The sequence below is a fragment of the Lissotriton helveticus genome, chromosome 3_1 (assembly GCF_964261635.1).
Source record: "Lissotriton helveticus chromosome 3_1, aLisHel1.1, whole genome shotgun sequence".
NCBI lineage: Eukaryota > Metazoa > Chordata > Amphibia > Caudata > Salamandridae > Lissotriton > Lissotriton helveticus.
Genome location: NC_136061.1, coordinates 2077089508 through 2077116531, shown reverse-complemented (window position 1 = coordinate 2077116531; position 27024 = coordinate 2077089508). Strand labels below are relative to the sequence as shown.

The following is a 27024-nucleotide window of genomic DNA, read 5'->3' as shown; positions in this document are numbered from 1 at the left end:
ACCCACTTCGGAGTCAAGGCGCTGAAAAAGGTCCATGGGGGAACGTCCACACGTTTTCCTGGATGAAAGATGCCTCACTGAACTCATCTGCAAGGATCTCAACACGAATTTGGTCACATTCAATAATGGACAGGGAAGGCGATGAAAGATCTTCCACAATGGATTCAAGTTCTGTGGGGATCAGTGCAATCCAACAGCTGTACAGACATGTATAAAATGAAGAACATTTCACCACCACAAGATGTAGATCTACTAGGGGAGCACCATCAGTGGAATGTATTTCCCTTTAATGTCGGGATGGGTCGTAAACATGGCATAATCAGTAGAGAAGCTTGCATGCCTTCTTTTATTACTCATAAAAATGGTTTAGAGATGTGAATCACCTGTTTTTCTCTCCATCAATCAGGGCTGTTTCGAAGAGATTTGGGCCCCCTTCCATGGCATTATGATGGCCCGTCTGTTTGAGAAGTCACCCTCTTATTCTATTTTAGACAGGATATGAAGCTCGTTGCTCCACCACAGATTACTGATGTGAAGGCCTCCCATAACAGGACAGCGCCCATGTTCACTTGAAAATATGATTCTTTTTCTTCAAGAAGATATAAAGCAAATGCTTCATCAGAAAGCCACCATGCATTTAGTCACTATACACTACCATTTTTGGTATACTGATGACTGAAAGATAACATTGCAGGATTGTGGTCTGAAATGCCATGAGGGAGAAATATCTGAGAAGAGATGGGAGTCTTCTGTCAGCATTAAAAAATTATTCAGTCTGGAAAAAGATTTGTGGGCACTCGCAAAGGTAGTATAGGATGTAAGATGTGCGATGGAGCATGAACCACATGTCTATCAGTAATAATGACTCTTTCAGGGAAAGTTCAGCTCGGCCGTGATGTAGGTTTGGAGGCATGTCTGTTAGGTTTCAGATATTAAATGCAAAGAAGTTTCCCACCACTAACAGAGTTATGCCCAGTGCCGTTACCATAGACCTCTGCAGTCCCAGCAGCAGAAAGAGGTTCCAAACTCTTCAAGCCTCCTCCTCCCCCCAAAATGTTCAAGGGGTCCATTCAGTCCAGGGCAAATGAATTTCTGTGAGTTACGGGAGTCTCAGTGGGCACTCCTCCAATTCCGCTAGGTGGGGGCTATCATTTCAAAATACACCACTGGTGATGCCTCAAGTAGTAGAGGTGTCGGGAATGTAGTAGGTACAGTGGATGTAACAATGAAATTAAGGTAAGTAATGGGGAACCCTAAAATGGACCCAGATATCACAAGGTCTCTGCCTTGGGGACCATGTTTGATGAGTTTATGTGGAAAGGGAGTTTCTTTGGAGACAAAATGCCACACCATGGGATCCCCTTGTGAAAACTAAAGGAATAACATTAGTAAAAACGTACCTTTCTGGAAAAGGGAACTTGAAGGCGAGAAAGTAGGGTCTCCAGAAGCAGTAATATATCAGGCGAGCAATGTTTCGCAATCTTAATACCTGCACCTCTCTTGATTTTGTCGTTAAGACCACTAACATTTCATGACATGATATGGAGATGGGGGTCCTTCTCCTACAATGGGTCCATAGGCCATCTGTATGAAAGATAAGTCTTAAGCCATATAAGAAAGGGAGTCTGCCTTGAGGTGGAAAATACATAAGGAAACAGCAACAAAACCTACAACCTCGCCCCTCTCTGTACTTTTAACCTTAAGCACCTGTTGCCCCCTAAAGTAACAGCTGTGCACCTCTACAAGGAGGCACACACAGAGCACAAACCCATGTCTGTCCATGGTGGGATGGGAACGGGAGTAGCCCTACTGAAAAACTGCACATCTTAATGGAAAATAAACATAAAACTTAACAATCTTGAGGGAACATGCCTAATCAATACATAGAACGTAAGCAACAGAATGGTTGTCCTGCAGCGGCTTGTGCAAGAAACTTTAAGGGTGTCTGTTGGGATCTTGTTGGAATGTGGCTTGAGCTCGTATAGCTTAGTGGGTTTCCACTCTAGAATGTGGTGTCCCACGGCGGCAGTTGCTGTCGGGACCTGGAGGACATTAGACCCAATAAACTTGACTCCTACCTTCAATGCTGTGTCTTCTTTTCAGTGGCGAAGAGCTGGTGTGATGTCTTCAGATTCCCTCTTGTGGTGCTCTTGAGTCTGTGCCAGGCTGTGTCCTGTGCCCTTCTTGTTGTTCCATGGTGTTGGTGCTACACTCCAGAGCGTCGTTCCTGGAGTTCTAAGTGCCTTTGGCAAGTTTTGGGTAATTTCCTGGCCGGCGCGCGTTGCCAGCTCCTGTGCCAGTTGGCATTGCCCTTGCGGTGCAGCGAAGGTTCGCGCACCGTCACTTGGTTAGTGTTCCTGTAACTGCGTGCACCGTTGCCAGGATACCGATCCTTGTTACTCCAGCCTTACGTCTTCATGCACTACGTTCATCACATCAGACGCCCTGACGTGCCAGCCGCCATCTTGGTTCAGGCTGTTTCGAGCCTGTCCAGTCCTGCATACGTCGCTTGGCCTAGGATCAGATTCCTGAGTGGCACACAATGGAGTTCCTATCCTGTGCATTCAGTGATGTTCACACAGTTTTCCTGTTAGTCCTGTTTTTTCTAGTTCTGCACTTCGACTCTGCGCATTCGGTGATGCGCACACTATTCTTCAATTCTGGTATTGTTACTCCATTTTATTCTGTTGCTATGCATTCGGTGAAGCGCACACCTTGTTTCTCTCTGCATTCTCTGTGGTTTCTGCATTTCTTCAATGATCCACACATTTTATGACAATTTCGATATTGCGCATCCAGTGGTGCGCACACCCTTGTTTTATCTCTACATTCCTTTGTTGTAAGTGATGTGCTCGCGTCATGACATTCTCCTGTGACGTATTTGTGCATCGTTAATCTGGACCTGCACCATTGACGCGCTCGGTGATGTGCACACCACCTGTCAACTTTCAAGCTTCCCTATAATTCTCTGTGCACTCTCACCTCATTTAACCATTTTGTCTGGGTTTATCAACTTGCTTAGGTTTATTTAAGTGCAGTTTGTGTTGGTGCTGGGCAGCAACTCACCCGTGCTTGGCCATGGATCACGTTTTAGCGCCTCCACCCTTTTTACAGTCTGTTGGTACACCACCTGTTCAGTGGGAACAGTGGAAAGATACTTTTGAAGTATACTTGGAAGCCATTGATGGTGAGACCCTTACTTCTACGAAGAAGAAAGAGTTCTTGATTTACAATCTAGGCTCTGAGGGTAAGAACATTTTGAAAACCTTATCTTTAGAAGTGGTAAGTACTCTTGTAAGTGGTGGTGACAATGGAGATTCTCTACTCGTTGATGACTATGCTTCTGTAGTCAAAACCTTAGATAAAAGATTCAATCCTAAAAGAAATATTGTCCTTGAACGTTAAAAGTTCCTACAATGCTTTCAAACACCCGGTGAGTCCATTGATGACTTTGTAGCTGCTCTTGGAATCCTAGCAGTCACCTGCAACTACAGGGAGTTTAGAGATGAGATTATTTGTGACCAATTAACTGAAAAGACGTCTAACAAAAAGATCCAATAAAAATTATTGTCCTCTGGTGACCATGACTTAGAAACTGCACTCACGTTGGCTAGGAGTATTGAGCACTCCCAATCTTGTGTAAAAGAAATGGGTTGTACTGCCTCAACAAGCGAAGTCATACTCTTAAAAATCAAATCTGTCTCTAAATCATTGAAGGGATCCACCGCTAATGTTTCACGTCCTACTACACTTCACCCCAAAGCCAAACCTGAACAAAATGAGGTCATGTGCTTCCGTTGTGGGAGCAAGTCACATTTAGGGAATGCCAAATTTTGTTTTGCCTTGAATAAAACTTGTTATAAATGTGGAAAGAAAGGTCACTACTCCAGAATGTGAAAAGCTGTCATGGTTAAGAAGAGTTCAACTCAGGTGGTGAAGGCCACTGCAGAAAATCTGATGGATTCTGATGATGAGAATTATGAACTGTTGATGTTGTCCCCTTCATCATCTCACGCTGAAGGTGTTGAACTATCTTCTTTGGGGGGTCTCACAAAAGGAAATCTCCTTTGTGCAGCATTGGTGTTAATGGGATTTGTCTTCGTTTTCTTGCAGATTCGTGTTAGCCTTTTACCCTCATCAATGTCAAGGATTTTAGCATAGTAGTCGGTGTCCAATTGGAACAGTCTAACATCAAAATCTTTGCATATGGGGGTAAAAGACTGGAGGTTTTAGGAAAGTTTAAGGCAAATCTGGCTTTTAATGCTGATCGAGCTACAGGGACTGTGTTTGTAGTCAAGGATGGTGCAAACTTGTTGGGTTGGGACGAGCAGGGCGCTCTTAATATCGTCCTAGAGCCTAATCATCCTGATATGGCGGTGTCCCGCAATGTCCTCAGCCAATTCTATAATCTCACATCTCCTGTGGGCACACCTTTTCCCTGAGGTATTTATTGGTAAACTTGGGAAATTAAAGGGCTTTCAGCATCGCATTGTACTCAAGGAAGATGCAGAGGCAGTAGCTTAAAAGTTTGCAAGGTACCCTTACGTCTACGTAATGAACTCAAGCGTGAATTGGAACGTCTGTGTACACAGGGGTTATTGAACCTATCGAAGGTTCAGAATGTTTGTCCCCATTATTATTTTAGTGTGGAAATCCGACAAATCTCTCAGGATGTGTGTTGACTTGAGAGATCTCAACGCTAACATCTGGGTTGATCCTCAACCACTACCCAACATCAACGAGATGTTGGCCACTCTGGAGGGTGCCAGGTTTTTCACCTCCCTTGATATTTCTTCAGCATATCACCAAATTGAGCTGTGTAAGGAATCTATACATCTAACATCTTTTGTCACCCCAGAGGGTGCTTATTGCTACATTCACATGCCTTTTGGCCTTGCCTCTGCTTCAGCAGTATTTCAGAGATTGATGAACAACCTATTTAGGGACATTGCTGGAGTCGTATCTTTTCAGGAGGATATTCTCATTTATGGGAAGATGGAATCTGAACACGATGAGAGGGTCAAGCATGTCCTGGGCACTATTAAATCTTGTGGTTTAACGCTGAGGGCAGATAAGTGCAAGTTGCTCCAAGAGGGTGTTAATTACCTTGGTCATCATATCTCACACAAGGGAATTGAATCCAAACTGAAGATCACTGAGGCTATTCAGAATTCATCCACACCTTTGAACAAGGACCAACTTCGCTCCTATTTAGGGCTGGTGGAGTATTACGCCAAATTTGTCAGTAACTTTTCCACCAAAACTGCTTCCATGCAGAACTTGCTAAAGAAAAATGTCAAGTATGTATGGGATGTTGACCTCAACAACAATTTTGAATCAATCATACAAGAAATTGTACATGCTCGTCCCCTTAAACTTTTCAACATTAATGACTTATGTATTGTATCCACTGATGCGAGCAATGTTGGTTTAGGGGCAGTCCTTCTTCAGAGGAGGGGTGATGGTTGTGAAGAAACCATAGCCTTTGCTTCAAGGACCTTAAGGGTGCAGAGAGCACCTATTCGACCATTGAAAATGAAGCCTTAGGTTTGTGGTGGGGAGTCCAACACGTAAATAATGTCTTCTGGGCAACAAGTCCATCTTAAGAACTGACCATAAACCCGTGGTCGATTTGTTTACCACCAAGGGAGGTGGCAGGGCCACACCACGCATTTCTAAATGGCAATATAGATTACAAGAGTTCAGATATGGGCTTCAGTATGTTGCTGGAGTCAAAAACCATGTTGCCTATTGCCTATCTCTCATGTGAGGATGACATGTTGGAGTGTGATAATTTGGAGATGACACTGTTGGCGGTGCTCTTTCGGAACATGAATGGTTGAAGAGTACGTCTGAAGATACTGATGTTACGAAAGTCATTGTTCTCTTAGCTGGTGTGTGGCCTTGCGACAAAGATTGCCCCTCCGAGTTAATTCCCTACAGAAGAGTTAAAGAAGAGTTATCCGTGGTTGATGGGGTATTGAGGAGAGGTGGTTTGTTGGTAGTTCCTTTGTCCATACCCAAAATGATTTTGAATTTGGCTCATGAGGGCCAGCCTGAAATGCAAGCTATGAAACCCAGTGTGAGACAGGATTGTTGGTGGCCTGCCCTTGATAAGGATGTTGAGCATTTTATTTGTGATTGCTGTGTTTGTGTTACAAGCGACAAATCCTAGGTAACGCATACTTACCCGGTTGAACCTGTTGTGGTGAAGAACGCTCCTTGGACTACATTGGCCTTCGACATTGCGGGTCCTTTTGGACTCGTTGGCAGTTATCCCAAATACATTCTAGTTCTAATTGACCATACGTCAAAATGGCCTGAAGTCAGGTTCGTAGACAATCCAAACTCTTCATCTGTTATCAACTTTCTGCAGGATGTCTTTCTCAGGGAAGGTTTTCCTGAGGAGTTGGTGTCAGACAATGGTACCAAGTTAGTTTCCTGTGAGATGCAAACATTTCTCAAGGATATAGGTGCAAGACACATCCTTACGTCCCTTTATCACCCACGCAGTAATGGTTTAGTTGAGCACTTTAACCGTGTCATCAAGGAACACCTGCAGCTGGCATTGGTGAATGGATTTCATTGGCAACATGCTGTGAGGACCACTCCCCATTGCCCCCTAATTAAGGTAAACGGGGCAATGCCAGTACTAACTGGCATTGTCCCGTTTACCTTAATTAGGGGGAGAGTTGCTGGCTCCAAATTAAACAAAGAAAGGATGTCCAAGAGGGAGGTGTACACAAAGAAATTGTCTGTTGTAGCTGCTGTCAGGGCTGCTGTTCAGGCTAAGTATGACACCAGGCTGGAAGATCGATTTTCATTGCCTGTCAAAGTGGGCGATTGAGTGAGAATCAAGAGTCCCAGTTTTCTTTGCAAGGGGGATTCTCGCTTCTCAGCTCCCAAACGAGTGTCTGCAGTAAAGAATCATGTGGTGGTGTTGGAGAACAGGAAAGTTTGGAACAAGTGTGCTGTTTCCATTGTACCAGAGTCTCTGCTTGACTATGTTAACAAGAAACCTGGTGTTCATTCCCCTTCTACGATTGTGCCCTCCAATGTTCACGGGAGGGAAGCTATTCCTTCTGACCGTGTTCCTTCTAGGGGTGCATCCACCAGATTGAAGTCTGTTCCTGCAAAGTTTCATGATTACAAAATGCTGTAATGTCGTCTCTGTATTATGCTATGTTGCCTGTTCTTAGTCTGCATTTTTTTACAGTTTTTTCCCTCATATTTATTCATTCTTTGTTCCTCTTGTTTTTCTTTATTGTGAAGGAAGGGTGGTGTGTTGGGATCTGGTTGGAACGTGTCTTGAGATCGTGTAGCTTAGTGGGGTTCCACTCTAGGATTTGGCAACCCACGGCGGCAGTTGCTGCCGGGACCGGGAGGACGTTAGACCCAATAAACTTGACTCTGGCAGACTGCTGTAAGAAGGCGGCGCTGCTAGCTGCTTTTTAATGTTTTATTCTTTAAAGTGTTGCTGATACTCTGTTATTATTTGCACAGCTCTCCCTTCTTTAAAATTTGCATATTTGCACAGTTGTTTGCCCCAGTCCGCCCGGCAAGTGCAGTTTGTTCGGAGGGCGTCTTGAGCCTGCCACTGCTGCTTTAACATTAGATTGTGGGCGGGACCAGTGGGCAGGTCTTGGCGCGAAGAACGCTACAAGACCAGATGGTACAGCGCACACACAGAGGACGCAGCAGACTGCTGTAAGACGGCGGCGCTGCTAGCTGCCTTTTAATGTTTTATTCTTTAAAGTGTTGCTGATACTCTGTTATTATTTGCACAGCTCTCCCTTCTATAAAATTTGCATATTTGCACAGTTGTTCGCCCCGGTCCGAACCGGCAAGTGCTGTTTGTTTGGAGGGCGTCTTTAGCCTGCCACTTCTGCTTTAACAATAGATTGTGGGCGGGACAGTGGGCAGGTCTTGGCGTGAAGAACGCTATAAGACCAGATGGTACAGGGCACGGGCAGCAGACGCGGAAGACTGCTGTGAGACGGTGGCGCTGCTAGCTGCCTTTTAATGTTTTATTCTTTAAAGTGTTGCTGATACTCTGTTATTATTTGCACAGCTCTCCCTTCTTTAAAATTTGCATATTTGCACAGTTGTTTGCCCCAGTCCGCCCGGCAAGTGCAGTTTGTTCGGAGGGCGTCTTTAGCCTGCCACTGCTGCTTTAACATTAGATCGTGGGCGGGACAGTGGGCAGGTCTTGGCGCGAAGAAAGCTACAAGACCAGATGGTACAGCGGACGTGGCAGACTGCTGTTAGACGGTGGCGCTGCTAGCTGCCTTTTAATGTTTTATTCTTTAAAGTGTTGCTGATACTCTGTTATTATTTGCACAGCTCTCCCTTCTTTAAAATTTCCATATTTGCACAGTTGTTCGCCTAGGTCTGACCCGGCAAGTGCCGTTTGTTCGGAGGGCGTCTTTAGCCTGCCACTGCTGATTTAACATTAGATTGTGGGCGGGACAGTGGGCAGGTCTTGGCGCGAAGAAAGATACAAGACCAGATGGTAGAGGGCATGCGCAGCTGACGCAACAGACTGCTGTAAGACGGCGGCGCTGCTAGCTGCCTTTTAATGTTTTATTATTTAAAGTGTTGCTGATACTCTGTTATTATTTGCACAGCTCTCCCTTCTTTAAAATGTGCATATTTGCACAGCTGTTCGCCCCGGCAAGGGCCGTTTGTTCGGAGGGCGTCTTTAGCCTGCCACTGCTGCTTTAACATTAGATTGTGGTCAAGACAATGGGCAGGTCTTGGCGCGAAGAACGCTACAAGACCAGATGGTACAGCGAACGCGCGCAGCGGGCGCGCCACCGGCGCACCGAAGGCAAGCCCGTCTGCGCCTGGCCCGGGCAGGAGCCTAAAGAGAGTGAGCATTGTATGCTGCAATTTGGCTTTATAAAAACCAAGCAGAAGTCATTATTAACAAAACCAGTACAGCCACATACCATCAAGGACACAAAAGCCATGCTAATTAACGCACGCTCGCTAATCAAACATAACATCGAAATGGCGGAGATGATAGAGAGCCATAGGCTTGACTTGGTTTTTGTAACAGAAACCTGGGCCGATACAACCTCTGACCCAGATTTGATACTAGCACTCCCCACTGGATTCAACATCACTAGAGCTGATATAACATTTAAGCGGGGGGGGTTAGCCATTATTGCTAAAGATGGAGTTTTAGTAACGTCATCTCCGTCTGGTACCTCCCAAGTTTGCGAACTGTTATCATTCCAGATATTGCTTAATAAGAACGACTCCCTAAATGGACTACTAATCTATCGACCACCCAAAGCTCAGACCCTGCTGCTGGACAGAATAAGCCCTTTTCTGGAAGCTAGTATAAATTGCACAGACTACACAATTCTAGGAGACTAATTACCATCTAGAAAACACTTCGGACTATAAAAACATCAAACTAACTGATGTTATGACAGGTTTTTTAATGGGACAATTAGTCAATGAAGAAACTCATGTTGCAGGACACACTCTTGATGGCATTTTTACTTCTACCATGCTCTTGGTCAGATCATAGAGCTATTATCTTTACAATTAAGGCACCTTCTCAACAAATAGTAACAACCACCTCAACTGTTACATATATGTATCAAGACTGGGCCAAAATTGATACTGATACCCTCCAGATGTCACTACTTGAAACTAAGCCAAAGATGGTAGCAGATACGAATAAAGCAGTGTATAACTTGACATCTTGGGTAAAACAGGCAGTAGATGCAGCAGTACCTTTAAAAACCACCCTTTCTAGAAGGAAAAAGCCTTCCGAACCTTGGTTTTCAGATAAATTAAGAGATCAAAAACAACTATGCAGAAGAACTAAAAGACAGTGGAGATCAAACTATGATAAGGACCTGAAAAAGAAATATGCTCTATCACTGCCAATATATAAGAAATTAATCATGGAGGAAAAGAGCAAATATTATACAGTTAAAATCTCTAGAGCAAAAAATTCCAGTAGGGAACTATTTTCCACTGTCAAAAAACTAGCTAAACTTCCGGCTAAATCCAAAATAGACAGCAGTCCCGATTTCTGTTAACACCTTGGGTCAGGCCTTTGTTGATAAGGTGGAGACAGTCTATAAAACCTTTCTGATTAGCAACCCTCCCTCTAACAAATCCTCAAAATCAGGGACCGAACCCTATACGACACATCCCAGTTTTTCCTTCTCTTCCCCTTCGAGGGAACAGATCATGCACACAGTAAAGGCAACCTAATCTGGAGCCCCACCACATCCTTGCCCCCCCACAATGTTTAATTTATTTCCTGAAATACTCAGTGAACAACTAAGTCTACTGTTCTCTGAGATAATACATTCAGGACAGTTTCCTGAGGCCTGGAAGTCAGCCTCAGTGCTACCTTTGTTGGAAAAACCTCACTTGGATCCGGATTATTCTAATAATTATCAGCCAATTTCCATCGAAGGTATTTGAGAAGCTGATTCATATCCAGCTTACCTCCTATATCTCCTCAAACAACCTTCTAGACCACTCGCAATACGGTTTCAGAGAGGGTCATGGAACAGAGACCGCTTTGATCACAGAGACCGAGGAACTGAGGAAAACACTGGATGAAGGGGAGAAGGCCGCCCTGATTCTGTTAGATCTATCAGCAGTCTTCGACACTGTCAATCATAAAATACTAGTCAACAGATTGACTGAGCTGGGCATGCAGGAATCCCCTACTACTTCATATCTCACAGAAAGATCCTTTTCTGTAGAAATGGGTGGATCCAGCTCCAAAGCCTTCAATTTGCCGTGCGGGGTGCCTCAGGGCTCATCCCTGAGGCCCACGCTTTTCAACATATGTGTGGCTCCTCTGGCCGCAATGATTAGACAGTTTGGTTTTTCCGTAATCTCCTATACGACGACACACAGGTAGTTATGTCAATAACTAACAACGAAGATGAGACAGCAGATCTTTTTAACAATTGCATGTCCCATGTTAACATCTGGATGCAGACCAATTGTTTAAAACTGAACGGTGGAAAAACGGAAATCCTGCTCTTTGGCGCCAATCCCCCAGTTTGGTCGTCAAAATGGTGGTCGACTGATCTGAGTGAATGTCCAACACCAGTCTCCAAGTCAAAAAACTTAGGGGTGATTTTTGATAATAAGCTGACTTTCGACTGTCAAATCAATAGTCTCTCGGCCAGGTTTTGGGCCATTCTAAAAATGATTAGGAAGATTCGCTCATTTATTCCCCCTGATGCTCTAAAAACACTAGTAACTACCCTTGCGTTATCCAGACTGGATTATTGCAACGCCCTTTACGTGGGGATACAGACCCATTATCTGAAAAAACTACAGCGCCTGCAGAACGCAGCAGCCAGACTGATATTGGATATTCCCAAATACAAATCAGTTTCACACCAATTAGGAGCGGTTCACTGGCTGCCTGTAAGAAAAAGAATACATTTTAAATCAGAATGTATTGCGTTCAAGGCGCTCCACGGCAGAGGCCCTTTGTATCTGAAATCACGTCTGAAATACTATGTGCCTTCTAGAAACCTGAGATCTGCTCAGTCAAAACTGCTTCAAATCCCCAGGTACAGACAGGTACGTTGGGGAGGTGGAAGTTTTTTGCTAGGAACTGCAAAGTTTGAGTTTGAGTTTAAAACATTTATAGAGCGCGCATACACCTGGCGGTTTCATGGCGCTATAGTGTGTGGAAACCAGAGAACAACGAGATCAGGGGAGAAGCAGAACAAATCAATTACAGTGGAAAGGCTTGTGCAAAGAGAAATGTTTTTAACGCCTTTCGGAAATGTAGATATTGAGTGGAAGATCTAAGATGGACAGGGAGAGAGTTCCAGAAAGCGGGGCCAAGTGTGGAAAATTTCGTGCCCCCCCACTTTTTGCGCCTAAAGCGGGGAACTGCCAGCAGATGTTGGGAGGAAGATTGCAGCTCCCTGACAGGGGCATAGACTTTGATTTCCGAAGAAATGAAAGCAGGGGCTGCGCCAACCCGTGCCTGAAAAGTAATGCAGCCCATCTTGAACTGAGCTCGTTCTCGGATAGCGAGCCAGTGCAAGGACTTAAGGAGAGGGGTGACATGGTGGGACTTGGCCAGATTGTAAACCAGGCGAGCAGCCTGGTTTTGAACCAACTGTAATCGCCGCAAAGTGTAAGCGGGTATGCCACCATATAGTGCATTGCCATAATCGAGGCGAGAGATTACCATCGCCAGGACTATGAGTTTTAAGGCAGAAAATGAAAAAAACGGGAAACTTTACGGATAGTGCGCAGTGAAAGAAAGGAAGAGGACACCACTAGACTGACCTGGGAGTGCAAAGTGAGTTGGTCATTCAACTTAATCCCAAGGGTTTTCACAGAAGAGGATGGAGAAGGGGAGGGAGCCCGGATGGGGGGGGCAAAAAAAGGAGGTCCAGGGACTGGAGCAACCACCTGTCAAAACCAGCTCAGTTTTGTCTGGGTTTAACTTCAGGTGGTTGTAATTCATCCAGTCCCGGATAAAAATCATAACAGACTGGAACTTGAGCATGGAGTCAGGGGATGGGGACAAATTAAAAATAAGCTGAAGGTCGTCCGCATAATTGTAGACGGAGACCTCCATTTGCTGAAGGGCAAAAATAAGAGGGGCAATATACAAGTTAAATAAAAGAGGGGAAAGGGAGGAGCCCTGAGGAACCCCGCATTGCAAAGATCTGGAACCGCCTGCCACTGACGATCAAAAACAGCACGTCACTTATACTCTTCAGAAGATCATTAAAAACATGGCTATTCTCAACTGACCTATAAGACCTGCTAGCAAGTGTTTCATTTTTACATATGTCCGGCAAGTCCTTCAGCGCCAAGACGCCCTCGGGCAGTCGCTGCGCCTTATAAATATAAAAATCAAATCAAATCAATCACTCCTACCTTCAACGCTGTGTCTTCTTTTCAGTGTCATAAAGAGACACCAGTAAAAGGACATGAGTGTTTACAAGACTTCAGGCTACCAATTTAAAGAGATAGACCCAATTTCAGACCAATAACATATTTGGTCATTGCAGTATTATTTGTAGCTCAGATGAGGCAAAGAACCCTGGTGTATTATTCACATCATATCCGCTAAAAGACAGCAGATGTACCATCATCCCTAATTGCACTACACTGATCTTTATGAACACTAAATAGGGAACATGGGACAATTACCACTTTTTGTCAGATGCGGCACATCTATATCCGGCCACAATTGTTTCTGGAGGACCCGCAAATTCCCAATCTCTGTAGTCATGGAAGAATGTGAACGCTTTACTGGATCAGTGGTATAGACGGATGAAAATAATGCCACTCCTGTAATGAAGTTAGACATGTCAAGTAGCACTCAATAGAAACAATAAATGGCTAAAGTCTTTTGAATAAATAAAGTGGGTTTGTATGGTAATCAATCTAGGTAAATTTCTGCTGGCTAAATAGATATGCAAATAATGACGTTATATCATTTTACTATGTAAAATATAGCTTTGGCTATAAAAGAAATGAATAAAAACATGAAATTGAATCAGGGAGGTGTCTTAAGGTGAATAATGTGTCTGGCTCCCATTGTGATTTAAGTTTGAGAAAATAGTTTAAATGCAAGCAAGCTAGTTTTATCTATTAGACAGGATTTGATACATTACCAACTCATAAACATCAAATATGTATGTACTTGCATTTCGAACCAGCAGGAAAGCAAAAAACTGCTGCAATTACTTACCGTGAATAGCATTGCTCTGAGTCATTCACGGGCCATGATGAATCACTATGCGAGGCCCCTGTGGCTTCCTTCACAACTTCCTTTAAGCTATAAAAGTCCCTCCCCCTCCTTCCTGTTCTGTACCAAGCCCATGACATCACACTGTTAGAATGGCAGACAGGGAGGGAGGGGCTAATTCATCACAGCAAGAGAAGGACTCAGAGTAATGCTTTTACCAGTAAGTAATCGCAGCATTACATCCTCATCCCTCTTGCTGTGATGAGTCACTACGTGAGCTGTACCCAAGCCACAAACAGGACCAGGACATCTGTAAAGTATATGCAGAATCAAACTGTAATCATATAGAAAACCAAACTGTTACAAATCAGATGCCAAAACTTTGGAACCCAAAATATCCGGCACCTCTGGGCTCTGCACCACTGAATAGTGCTTAACAAAAGTAGACGGGCTGCCCAGGTGTCAGCCCAACAAATTTCCTGCAAAGAGGACCCCTGAATCTGGCATGGACGCGGACATGCCCCTAGAAAACCTCCCCTGTAACCCAGGAGGAGACAACAAACCAAACTGCTTGTATGCCAAAAGAATTACACAACTGAACCACCTGCTGGGCTTACCCCCCTTATGAGCGGAATTAAAATTAACAAACAAGGTCGGATGAAACACAAAACTCCTTCACCCGTTTCAAGTAGACAAAAACCGCTCTCTGCATATCAAGAGAATGAAGCGCCACCTTCTCAGGAGAGTGAGGGTGCGGACAAAATACAGAAAGAATCACTTCCTATTGGAGATAAACTTCACCTTTGGGACAAACCCAGGACCCAATCAAAAGCCAATCCGTTCATCAAACGCCTGCAATGAAGGAGGGAGACAAGACAGTGAACCCAACTCTAACCCAAGCGGCGAGTGGAAGTGATGGCCACCAAGAAGAATACTTTCAGATTTAGAAGTCGAATCTACACCGAAGTCAAAGGTTCAAACAGGGGATACTTGAGGGCCCTCAATACCAACTACAAATCCCAGTAGAGACACACTACCTGTGGGACAGGACACAGATTTGAAAATCCCTTTAGAATTCTGGAGGCCAGCCCCTGATTGTCCAGCAGACCACTCAGTTGGACTGAAAAGCCGTACCGGTGGCCCACTGTCCCTTAGGAGTGGCTGGACTGAGGCCCAACTGAAACCCGTGCTTAAGAAACTAGAAGACCTGGGTGAGAGGCACAGAAAGGGGAAGCAGGTTCTTCCAATCACACCACAGTTGAAAAGTGTTTGAGTGCCGGACTTAAGAAGACATGATGGACAACCTTCTGGAAGCCTGTTCAGAGGAAGAGACTGATTTTGAAAGATCAATCCCCCTGTTCAACCTCCACACCGTCAGCGTGATTTTCCCCATAGACTTGACCTGAAGAATCGTAAAAAATCAGAGGAGAAGGGACCATGGAAAGCTGCCACTCCTGACCCGCCCTCATTGCCAGCAGAGGAGGAGGCCAGATAGATCAGGGCCATGCCGGAGCCACCAGAATGACCTGACACCTCTCCATCCGAAACTTCTGGATTAAATGAAATGTAAGGAAAGCAAACCTCAGGCTGAATGGCCAAGGACATATCAGGGCTTCCACTTCCAATGTCAACTCCTCCTGCCCCGGGGAGAAAAACTGGAGAAGAAGGGCATTGCAAATACTCACAAACAGATCCACCTGCGCGTGTACCCACATCTGAAACACCCTGGCAAACACCTGGGGAGCAAGACAAAAATCTTGCGAGGATGGTATCTCCCTGCTCAGGCGATCGGCCTGAGAATTCAGCACTCCCTGAATGTAAATGGCCCACATGAGATTAAGCTCACAGAAACAGTTGATCTGTAATCTGTGACAATGACAGTGTTCTTGTACCCCCTGTCGATTGACATAGGACTTGGCAGTGGTTTTGTCTGCCTGAATGACAACATCCTTACCTAAAAGCAGGTGAGGAAAGCAAAGGGGTGCTAGACAAATCGCCTCCATTTCCCTCTAATCGGACAACCAACAACGCTCGCTGATCATGCCCCCCAACCACTTTCGTTGGCATTGGTCGTGATGACCACTTGAGCAGGAGCAGTCAAAGGAACACTGTTCAAGATGTTTAAGGAACAAGCTATCACTCCAGTTCACTCGGAATTCTCATTGTCACTGGGAGAAGAGAAGACATATCCTGCACAGTGGGAACCCACTGACTCGGCATGAATCTGATGATATTGAGATGTCGCCTGGCCCAGGGAACCAAACATACAGTGGCAGCCAAATCGCCCTGCACCTTGATCCAGAGCAAGATCGCTTGAAAAGGAGCTGACAACAGGTGAATCTTGACCACTCTTGAGTTTAGCGGAGAGGCAATGCCCAGGAACCGGGCGCCTATACAGATGTGATCCTGTGCCAAAGTAAACTGAGATTTCTTCCCATTCTCCAAAAACCCATGAGAAGACAGAAGATGTACCTCTGTTACCACATGAACAGAGGTCAGAAGAAGAGATGCCCCCTTGACTAGAAATTTGTTGAGGTTGGGAAAGATCGAAATCCCCTGGTGGTGAAGAACAGCCATCAAAGCAGCCAACTCCTTTGTAAAGACACATGGGGCTGACCTAAGCCCAAAGGGCAGCACCTGGAACTGAAAATGCACTGAAACCACAACAAACCTGAGAAAACGTGATTCAGTGGATAGGGACATGCAGGTATGCTTCCTGATGGTAGATGGTCACCATAAACTCTCCTGGAGACATCAGAGGAGTGAAGTGTTGCAACAAAAACATCTTGAAAGGAATGGCCGCCACGCAGCAATTGAGTCACTGTAGGCCCAACACAGGCCAAAACTCCCCTGGTACCTTGTGGACCAGAAATAGTATTGAATACACCACCTGACTAACCTGATACTAAGGCACGGGGATGATTGAGTTTTTCAACAGCAGAGCAGCAACACCTGCCAGCAGGGTTTCCCCTCCTTAACAGATTCCTTGGAACAGGAGTAGGGATGCACCCCATATCAGGAGGAGGAGAGACTAAGTCGATAAGGTAACCACTCTGAATTATATTCAATACCAATGGAGGTTTTATGAGGTCGAGCGGCGCCGATCCGGATCCAGGACTGAATCCAAGGGTGTCCTGCAGTGCCAAAGCCGCTGGCTAGAAGGCCAAGGGCCCCCAGGCGAGTCTGAGGGGCCTGAAGGTGCGCCGGTGGAGTCGGGCATGCATTGCTTCGTAGAAACTCCGAAGCTGGGCAGGAGTCGCTCCAAGTCCCGTAAGTGAGAGAAACTCTGAGTCGACCCAGCAGGCTCTACACACGGAGCCGTGGGAGGGCCACCGCCCGCATCCCTTGTCGTGTTGGCCGACAGACAGCGTAAGTCGAAGAGCGACGATGTTTCTTTGACTTCTTCTTGTGCTTAAACTTACCTGAGGTGTGCCAAGACTTGGAAGAGGACTGGTGGTGGCGGCTCCGCGACCGATCCCTTGACCTCTTGCGCAACTGGGACTTCGAACGGGGTTAAGTGGACTGCCGGGCCTGGAGAAGCTTTTGGGACTGCTCCTGCAAAGACTTCGGATTCATGGTCCAGCAGTCGGAACACGACTTGGAGTCGTGCTCGAGTTCCAGACAAAACAGGCACACGCAGTGCGGATCCGTCACCGACATCAACTGTCAAAGGAGCTTCAAGCCTTGAAACCGGGCATCCCTTTTGCACCAGGAGTCAATGGACTGAAAAAAGATGTTGACAAAAGGCGACAAAAAGTGACTGGAGGTACCGCTCTCTCCGGATCTGCACTGGCTGGCGTGGAAAAAGTGCCCATCGGCACTGGATCCGGCATCGGTCGACGTCGGTCCAACTCCATGCCCACGTTGGGATGGAGGCCAGGGTGACGCCGGCTGGGGACACAACCAGCATCAGCTGTGGTGCCGGTTGAATCAATGCCAGTGGAGGTGTTATGAGGTCGACCGGCGCCTATCCGGATCCAGGCCGGGATCTAAGGGGGCCCTGCAGTGCCGGGGCCGAAGCCGCCGGGGTCGAAGGCCCAGGGCCCCCAGCCAAGTCCACAGGGCCCAAAGGCTCGCCGGCAGAATCGGGCTGCCCAAAGATGGCATGCATCGCTTCGTAGAAACTCAGGAGCTGGGCAGGGGTCGCTCCGGGTACAGGAAGGGAAGGAAACTCAGAGTCGACCCAGCAGGCTCCTCACGCGGAGCACCACCTGCATCGCTTGTCGTGTCGGCCAACGGACAGGGAGAAGTCGAAGAGCGACGATGCTTCGACTTACCTGAGGAGTGCGAAGACTTGGAAGAGGACTGGTGGTGGTGGCTCCGCGACCGGTCCCTCGACCTCCCACACAACCGGGACCTCGAACGGCATGGAGCAGATTGCCGGGCCTCGAGCTTTCGGGACCGCTCCCGCAAAGACTTCGGATTCATGGTCCGGGAGTCGGAACACGACTTGGAATCATGGTCAGGTTCCAGACAAAACAGGCACATGCAGTGTGGATCGTCACCGACATCAACCGTCAGCAGGAACCGCAAGACTTGAAACCGGGCATCCATCGTGCAGCAGGAGTCGATGGACTCAAAACAATGTCAACAAAAGTCAAGAAAAAGTCAGTCAAAAAGAGAGTGGAGGTATCGCTCTCTTCAGATCTGCACTGACTGGCACGGAAAAAGAAAGAACTGACGTCAGCACACAAGGGTGGCGTCTAAGTAGCTACTGTGACGTCATCCCGGCGACAACGAGGAAAGCGGAGCTGACCAACACCACCTTTCGACACACAGGGGTACTTCCGATGAAAAATTCTCCGGATCCAGTCTGACGCCTGGGGGTAATTCTAGAGTAAGGAATCTATAAATAATTGTCTCTTTCAGATCGTGGGAATACCTAAGGAGAGCAAGCCCCTGACATTGTGCGAGTCATACTGCCCGATATGGCTCCTGAACTACGAGCCCAAAGTATTAGCTAAGGCTATTTCACTCCGACTCTTTAAGTTGGTGACTTCCCTCATCCACCCAGATCAGACATGGTATATGCCCCACAGAAGCACCAGCTTAATCTGAGACATCTGTTTGGGGTCCTCCACATGACGTCAGAGCGAACCTCGAATTCGGTGGCCTTGTTGTTACTGGATGCCAGAATGGCTTTTGATGGTGTGAAATAGGAGTACTTATACGCAGTCTTGGGCCGTCTTGGCTTTGGACCTAAGTTTGTGAGCTGGTGAAACTCCTTTACCATACGCCACTGGCGAGGGTGCGGGTTAACTCCTCAACATCTCGGATTTTCGAGCTACAAAAGGGGACCAGGCAAGTCTGCCCTCTGTCCCCTCTCCTGTTTGCCCTGGCTCTCGAGCCACTGATTGCATGGATACAGCAGGATCCACTGATATGGGGTATCCCAATAGGGGATGAATGTGAGTAACGTATATCCCTCTATGCCGACGATGCACTCCTATATGTGGAGAGGCCCAGACAGTCAATTGATAGAAACCTTCAGATCTTTCTGATCTTCTGTGACCATTCTGGTTATTACATCAATTGAGACAAGTCATTGTTGTTTATGCTCGATGGAGGAGTGCCTGTTCTCACCTCAGATGTAAACTTCCGGTGGAAATGTCCTGTTTTAAATATCTGAGGATATATATAACTAGGGACCCAAATGAGTTTTACCAGAATTTTTTTCCCAGTTAGCAAGGTTTGTCATGGATGCCAAATCTTGGCGCTCGCTACCTCTTATATTAATGGGCTGAGCGGTGCTATTTAAAATGATGACACTCCCAAGGCTGTTATACTCAATCCAGAATATGCCATATGAGATCGCTAGGGTATTTTTTTCAGGAAATAGACACAGAACCGAGAACGCTCACATGGAACGGAAGCGTGCCACAAATTGCCCTACGCAAAATGAACAGAGGAGTCTACAAGGGAAAACAGACTGTACCAGATATCAAGGCTTATTACTGGGCCTCTCATATGGTGTGCATCAACGACTGGGTACTCACAGACAGATCGGACCCAGCATTCTGAGTAGATAGCAGTGGCAATGGGAACTATGGACTATCCCTTCCTCATGTATAACAAACCAAAATTGAGATATTTACCCCCTCACATATCAACGGTGTTTAAAGCAAGGCGGGCTTCTCCTAGGTTCTTGGGTTGGAACACGAAGTTGACAGGGATGACCCCTCTTTGGGACAGTGACCAATGGACAAAGGTGGGCCAACTTAGGGACTTCGAAAAGTGGAAACTTCTGGGTCTCAACAGTTTGGGGAATGTCTGGAGGGGGCAGGCGTATATCTCATTCCAATTGCTACAAAATGAATTCGGAAAGGGGAGTGGCTGAGGTACATTCAACTGGGACATGCCATAAAGCATCATATAAGGGAAGGGGAGGTACTGGTGGACGCTTTGTCGATAGAGGATCGACTGCTCACTGACCTCCTTGATACTAAGGCCATCTCATTAATTTATAAAAGAGCAATATGCTCCAGATTCTGTCTAATCCAACGGTAGGTCCTACACCGAGTTTCTTATCCTAGATCATTACCACGCAAGATAGGCCATGCTGACAAAGGTCTCTGCCAGAGAGGCTGTGGCCAGGAGGGGTCTTTTATACATATAATATGAGAATGCCCAAAGATACAAAACTACTGGGTAAAGTTACAAGATATTAAGGCGGGGGTGACTGGAGTAGAGGTTCCATTGGAGCCTAAATGGTTATTACTGACGATTTCTGGAGACGAGGAATGGCCACGATATACAAGAATATGATTGATCTCAGCGGCTACGATCGCCAAACGTAACACAGCAAAGCACTGGGGGGCAATGCACCCTCCCAAAATAGCCGAGTGGAAAGCTGATTGGTGCCAGCAAGCAGAACAGACTATATATAAAGCTAGAGGCTGTCAGGGAAAATGGGAAAAATATGGGGTCCTTGGAGGATTTGTATGGTACTGTTATGTGGGTTAGGGAGGGGGGTTTCCAATTAAGATATTGAATTCACCTACTCAATTCATTATCCATTGTGTTTATCTGCCTATCTCTAATTAAAGAATGAATCCAATTTGCAATTGTGTTTAATGTATTTTACCAAGTTTTTGGCTGAGCAGAAAATAATAAAAGATGTTTTATAAAACATAAAAAAAACAATGCCATGGCTCAACATCCCTACAACAGGCACCCCAGCCATTTCGGATCCGGAGATCAAGCAAGTCAAGTCAAGTCAAGTCAAAAAATTTGTATAGCGCGCTACATACCCAGAGGGTTTCAAGGCGCTAAGGAAAGGGGAGGAGGATTATTTGTCAAATATCCACGTTTTAAGCTGCTTTCTGAACGCTAGGTGATTCTGGGTGAGGCGAAGGTAAGCGGGGAGTGAGTTCCATGTTTTGGCAGCCAGGTATGAAAAGGATCTGCCTCCCATGGTGGTCTTGTTGATGCGAGGTACAGTGGCGAAGGCTTGGCTGGAAGAGCGAAGTTGGCGGGAGGGGGTGTAGAAGGATAGTCGAGAGTTGAGGCAATCTGGTCCGATGTCGTAGAGTGATTTGTGTGCGTGGGTAAGCAGTCGGAAAGTGATCCTCTTATTGACGGGTAGCCAGTGGAGGTCTCTAAGGTGACCAGAGATGTGTTCGTTGCGTGGGATGTCTAATATGAGCCTGGCTGAGGCGTTTTGGATTCGTTGGAGTTTCTTCTGGAGTTTAGCGGTGGTGCCTGCGTAGAGGGTGTTTCCATAGTCCAGTCGGCTCGTGATCAGAGCATGGGTGACTGTTTTCCTTGTTTCGGAGGGGATCCAGTGGAATGTTTTTCTGAGCATGCGAAGGATGTTAAAGCAGGAAGAGGATACGGCGTTGACTTGTCTGTTCATTGAGAGTGAAGAGTCCAGGATGACGCCTAGGTTCCGTGCGTGGTCTGTCGGGATGGGTGCTTTTCCGAGGGCTTCCGGCCACCAGGAGTCGTCCCAAGCAGAGGGGGATGTACCTAAGATGAGGACTTCTGTTTTGTCTGAGTTCAGTTTCAGACGGCTTTGTTTCATCCATTCTGCGACTTCTTTCATTCCTTCGTGTAGGTTAGTTTTGGCGGTGCTGGGATCCCTGGTGAGAGAAAGGATCAGTTGAGTGTCATCCGCGTAGGAGATGATGTTGAGATTGTGTTGGCGAGCGATGGCCGCAAGGGGGCTCATGTATATGTTGAAGAGGGTGGGGCTGAGTGAGGATCCTTGTGGTACGCCGCAGATGATTTCAGAGGCCTCGGACTTGAATGGTGGGAGGCGGACTCTCTGGGTTCTTCCGGTGAGGAACGAGGTGATCCATTCTAGTGCTTTTCCTTGGATTCCGATGTTTCTGAGGCGTTGTAAAAGGGTGCTGTGGCAGACTGTGTCGAAGGCTGCAGAGAGGTCGAGGAGGATGAGGGCGACTGTGTCTCCGTTGTCCAGTAGAGTTCGAATGTCGTCTGTTGCTGCGATGAGGGCGGTCTCTGTGCTGTGTTTGGCTCGGAAGCCAGATTGTGAGGGGTCGAGTGATTTGTTGGCTTCGAGGAAGGTGGCGAGCTGGTTGTTGACAGCTTTCTCGATGACTTTGGCCGGGAATGGAAGAAGCGAGATGGGGCGGTAGTTTTTGAGTTCGGTGGGGTCTGCTGTTGGTTTTTTCAGAAGGGCGGTGAGTTCAGCGTGTTTCCAGTCTTCCGGGAAGGTGGCAGAGTTGAAGGAGCAGTTGATGACGTCTCGGAGGTGCGGAGCTATGACTGAGTCTGCTTTGTTGAAGATGTGGTGAGGGCATGGGTCTGTGGGGGATCCAGAGTGGATGGAGTTCATCAGGCGGATGGTGTCCTCAGTGGAGATTGGGTTCCAGGCGTTAAGGGTGTTAACGGGGGGAAGATGGTCAGCAGATGGTAGGGTGGGTTGGCTTCCGGGTTGGTTGTCGAAGCTGTTGTGGATGTCAGCAATCTTGTTGTGGAAGAAAGAGGCTAGGGAGTCGCAGAGGGTTTGAGAGGGGGTGATGTCGTTGGAGTTGGCCGAGGGGTTGGAAAATTCCTTGACGATGTTGAAAAGTTCCTTGCTGTTGTGGGCGTTGTTGTCAAGTCGGTCCTTGAATGCTGTTTTCTTGGCTTTTCGGATCAGTTGGTGGTGAGTACGAATGGCGCTTTTGAAGGCATCCTTGTTGTTGGTGGATGGGTCTTTTTTCCAGGCCTTTTCAAGGGAGCGGCACAGTTTCTTGGATTTCTTGAGGTCATCGTTGAACCATGAGGCCTTCTTGTTGCCAAGTTTGTGATGACGTTTTTTCAGTGGTGCTAAGGTGTCGGCGGTGTTGGATAACCAAAGGGTGAGGTTGGAGGCGGCTTCGTTGGCGTTAGAAGAGAGGGCTGGAGGGTTTAGAAGAAGCGATGAGGAGATCTGGTCGAAGGTGATTTTGTTCCAGTTTCTTTGCAGAGTTGGTTGGGGGTGGTTGATGGGTTTCGGCTTATTGTAGGTGAAGTGAACGCAGCTGTGGTCAGTCCAGAGGAGATCCGTAGTGTGGCTGAAGGAGACATGGTTGCTGGAGGTGAAGATAGGGTCGAGTGTGTGACCTGCGATGTGGGTGGGGGAGGTGACCAGTTGTTTAAGTCCGAGGTTGGTGAGGTTGTCTAAGAGGGTGGCGGTGTTGCGGTCGTTGATCTTTTCGAGGTGGAAGTTGAGGTCTCCCAGGAGGATGTGGTCTTTGGAGGGGAGCGCGTGTGGGGTGATGAAGTCCGTGATGTCTTCACTGAATTTTGCGCGGGGTCCTGGTGGTCTGTAGAGGAGGGTGCCTCTAAGAGTTGTCTTGGGGTCGATGTGGATCTGGAAGTGGAGGTGTTCGGAGTTAGCGAGGTTGGCGTCAGAGCTGGTTGAGATGCGGATTGATTTCTTATGGACGATAGCTATTCCGCCTCCTGTATGGTCGGTGCGGTCCTTGCGTGTGATCTTATAGTCATCAGGGATAGCGATGGCGATGTCAGGGGTGGAGGAAGCGTTCATCCAAGTTTCCGTTAGGAAGGCGACGTCAGGAGAGATGGTGTCTAGTAGGTTCCAAAGGTCAATGGCGTGCCTGTGGACCGAGCGGGTGTTGAGAAGGATGCATTCTAGGTGGTTGGGGTCGGGAATCTGTGGTGTGGTCGTAGCAGAGATGTTGTCTGTGCCGCGGAATTTACAGGAGAAGCAGGAGAACGGTCCATGGGTGCGTCCGGGAGCGGCTTGGACGCAGTTGGGGGCGCGACCAGGGTTGAGGGCTAGGAGGGTGGCGGCATCGTAGGAAATGCGGGGGGGCTGGGAGGGACGAGGGACAGGGGGTCTGGCGCTGGGCGCGGTCCAGGCGCGGACGGGCGTAGACGGGCTTACCTTTGGCGCACCTTCGGCGAGGCCGAAGCGCGTGGACGCTGCGCGTTGGGACATCTGACATTAATGGACAGTGGAGGGGGCGGAGCGTGGGAGGGTCAGCAGGGAGGCGGGATCAGAGAGGCGGGTCAGGGGAGAGCCAAACACAAAATGGAGGAATGAAAGTAAACACAAACACCGAAGGCACAGTGCAATGTTCTCCAGCAATCTATCTAAGGCACCTAAAAGCTGCACGCAGTGTTACACAAACACAGAAGTCTAGGCGATGAATGAATACACAGCGCTAATAAATAAGCACAATTGGATTTCCTAGGTGCTACACGATAAAGATCTTCAAAGCGCAACAGTATCCAAGGCGCTGCAATGTAAATGTAAATGAGCGAGAGCTTCAAAGCGCGACTATGCACAGAGCGCGAGGCAGATGATACTTAAGTTATTAGAGCGCTTCAAGAGTGAGGGCTTCACAGCGCGATTGTGTTGCCTGAGGCTGCGATATCAGGTGCAGTCGGGAGGTCGATGATTAAAGAGGTTTCAGCTGCGGGCAGTTTGGGCTGCAGAATGATCGAGCAGGGAGCGTGGTGGAGCAACCGTTCCGGACGGAATCCAGGCGGTCAACTTCCTGCCCATCACCCCTGCGGCAAAAGCCTCCAAACTATTTTAGTATGCCCACAGTGGCCATCAGATATTTTCTCCCGGGGTGGTTAAGGACAAAATCAAGATGCTTACGCTGGCCCAGGTTCTGTCTACACTGGATCCAGGTGACTGGATGGTGGCTTTGGACCAGCATGCCCCATCTTACAGTCGACAGGTTCTAACTGCATTTCAAGGTGGGCCAAGAGCATTTTCAATTTACTATGCACCCCTTGGGCCTCACGAGTGACCCTCAGTGTTCACCATGAAGGTGATAGGGTGACTACAGCACACCTTCTGATGTTGGGGATTCCAGTTTACCCCTATCTCAATGACTGACTGTTGAAGACAGGCTCATCACAGTCAGTCGTGGACCACATAAGGATGACGAGAAACCTCCTGACCTCGTTGGGGTTTCATATTAATGTGCCGAAGTCACACCTGACTTGGTCACAGAGGCTCCACTTCATGGGAGCCATCCTGAATTCAGAGCAGTTTTAGGCCTTCCTCCCACCACAAGTCTAGGACATTCAGGCTATGCTTCAGCCTCGGTCTTGGGTCTCAGTGAAAGTGGTTGTGAAGCTTCTGGGTCTTTTGGCATCCTGCTTGTCAACTATGCTAGGTGGCAAACACACTCTACACCAGAAACAGTAGTCCCAGTTGGCCCGGCACCAGCGGAACCTGTAGAATTCCATCCAGGTTTCGGAGGAGACTACAAAGGACCTACAGTGGTGGCTCAATCACAATTGGATCAGTAGCAGACCCTTCTCTTGAACCATCCAGAGCTTATTGGTGGTGATTGATGTGTAATTTCTGAGATGGAGAGATCATTTGAGTAAGTTGGAGATCTGAGGTCTCTGGTATCAGGTGGAGACCCGTTTCCACTCCAATCTGTTGGAACTCTGGGACATTCGCCTGGCGCTGTAAGTGATCCTACTGTCGATCAAAGCGAGACTGGTTCAGGTTTGCAAGGACATCACCACCAAGGGGTACTGCAACTCGTATGGAGAGGTGGAGTTTGGGGTCTTGTGCGAAGAGGCACCTCATATCTGGAGCTGTCTGGACTGCCAGAGCATTTCCCTAGTTATGTACCACCTGTCTGGATCTTTGAATGACAGGGCGAAGTGAAGAACCCTGGCTAGATCTTTTCACCAAAGCTGAGAACACACAAGGTCAAAACATTTGCGCACTTGAGTTTCCAAGAAGGCTCTTCTCTGAAACACTTTCCAGACAGAGTTGAGCACAGAACTCCTGCAAGCCTTTCCACCACTGCCTCTACTGCCCTGATTTCTGATGTCATCCAAGTCACCCCGGATTGCACAAGGAGATATTAGTACCCAGAACTTCTGGGCAAGAACATCTGCCCTCTGATCAGGCTACCACTTTGGGAGGATATCCTGTCGCAGAAGCAAAGCAGCAAAGCAGGAACCTTTGCAATATGCACCTCTACATGTGCAGAATGAGTGCCAGGAGTTGATTGCGCTCAATCTTCCTCCCAAGGTTGTGGATGTCATACTTACTGCCAGGCATCCCTCTACAAAGTCTGTCTACGCCAGGCACTGGGGCAAGTTTGCAGCATAGTGAGGCACCCACAAATATTAAGTCATTACACGGCAAACTGCTAGATTTTTAGCGTTTTGTTTTATTTCTGGCCCTGAAAGGACTTCCAGTGGGCATCATTAAAGGTGATTGTAGTCCATTTTGGCCTCTTGCTCATTTGTCAACCCACACATCCCCAAAGAATACTTTGTGATGCCACTGTGGGATTTTAATGTGGTCCTCACTTTCCTAATGTTCACACCGTTTGAACCCACGCACAGCTGTCTAATATGTCTCCAGACTCTAAAGACTGCGTATCTGATGTGATGACTTTAGCTCATTGCACAACTGAACACCAAGTTTTCTCGGTGCAGCAATTATACACCATCTTTTTCCCAGACAAAGTGGTGCTGAGGATCAAGGTAACCTTTCTATCAAATGTTGTGACTGCTTTTCACACTAAGCAATCCACAACTCTCCCAACACGTTTGCTCTACCTCACCTCTTGAAAGAGGAGAGACTCCAGTGTCTTGACTCAAACATAGTTTAAGATTATACATCAATTGCACCAAAGACCATTGGGTGGATAATCAGATCTCTAGGGCAAAGGCAAAGGCAGTGCAGCGCAGTGCAGAAAGGAACTTTATCAAGCTGGATAGTCATCTGCATCAACATCTGCTGGCAAAGAAGCAGCCTCCGGAGTGTTTGAGGGCCCATTCCACAAAGGCCAAGGCTGTTACCACTGCGTTTTCTTGCGGAGTGACTGTCCTTGGTATCTTCCAGCTGCAATGTGGGCATC

The 27024-nt window shown here is 47.3% G+C and overlaps 1 protein-coding gene across 6 annotated transcripts in view; it reads right to left on the bottom strand.

The window, feature by feature from the left end:
• The window catches only part of POLG (DNA polymerase gamma, catalytic subunit), a 575771-nt gene that overhangs the window by 163795 nt on the left and 384952 nt on the right, over nt 1-27024 (bottom strand). The window lies entirely within an intron of this gene.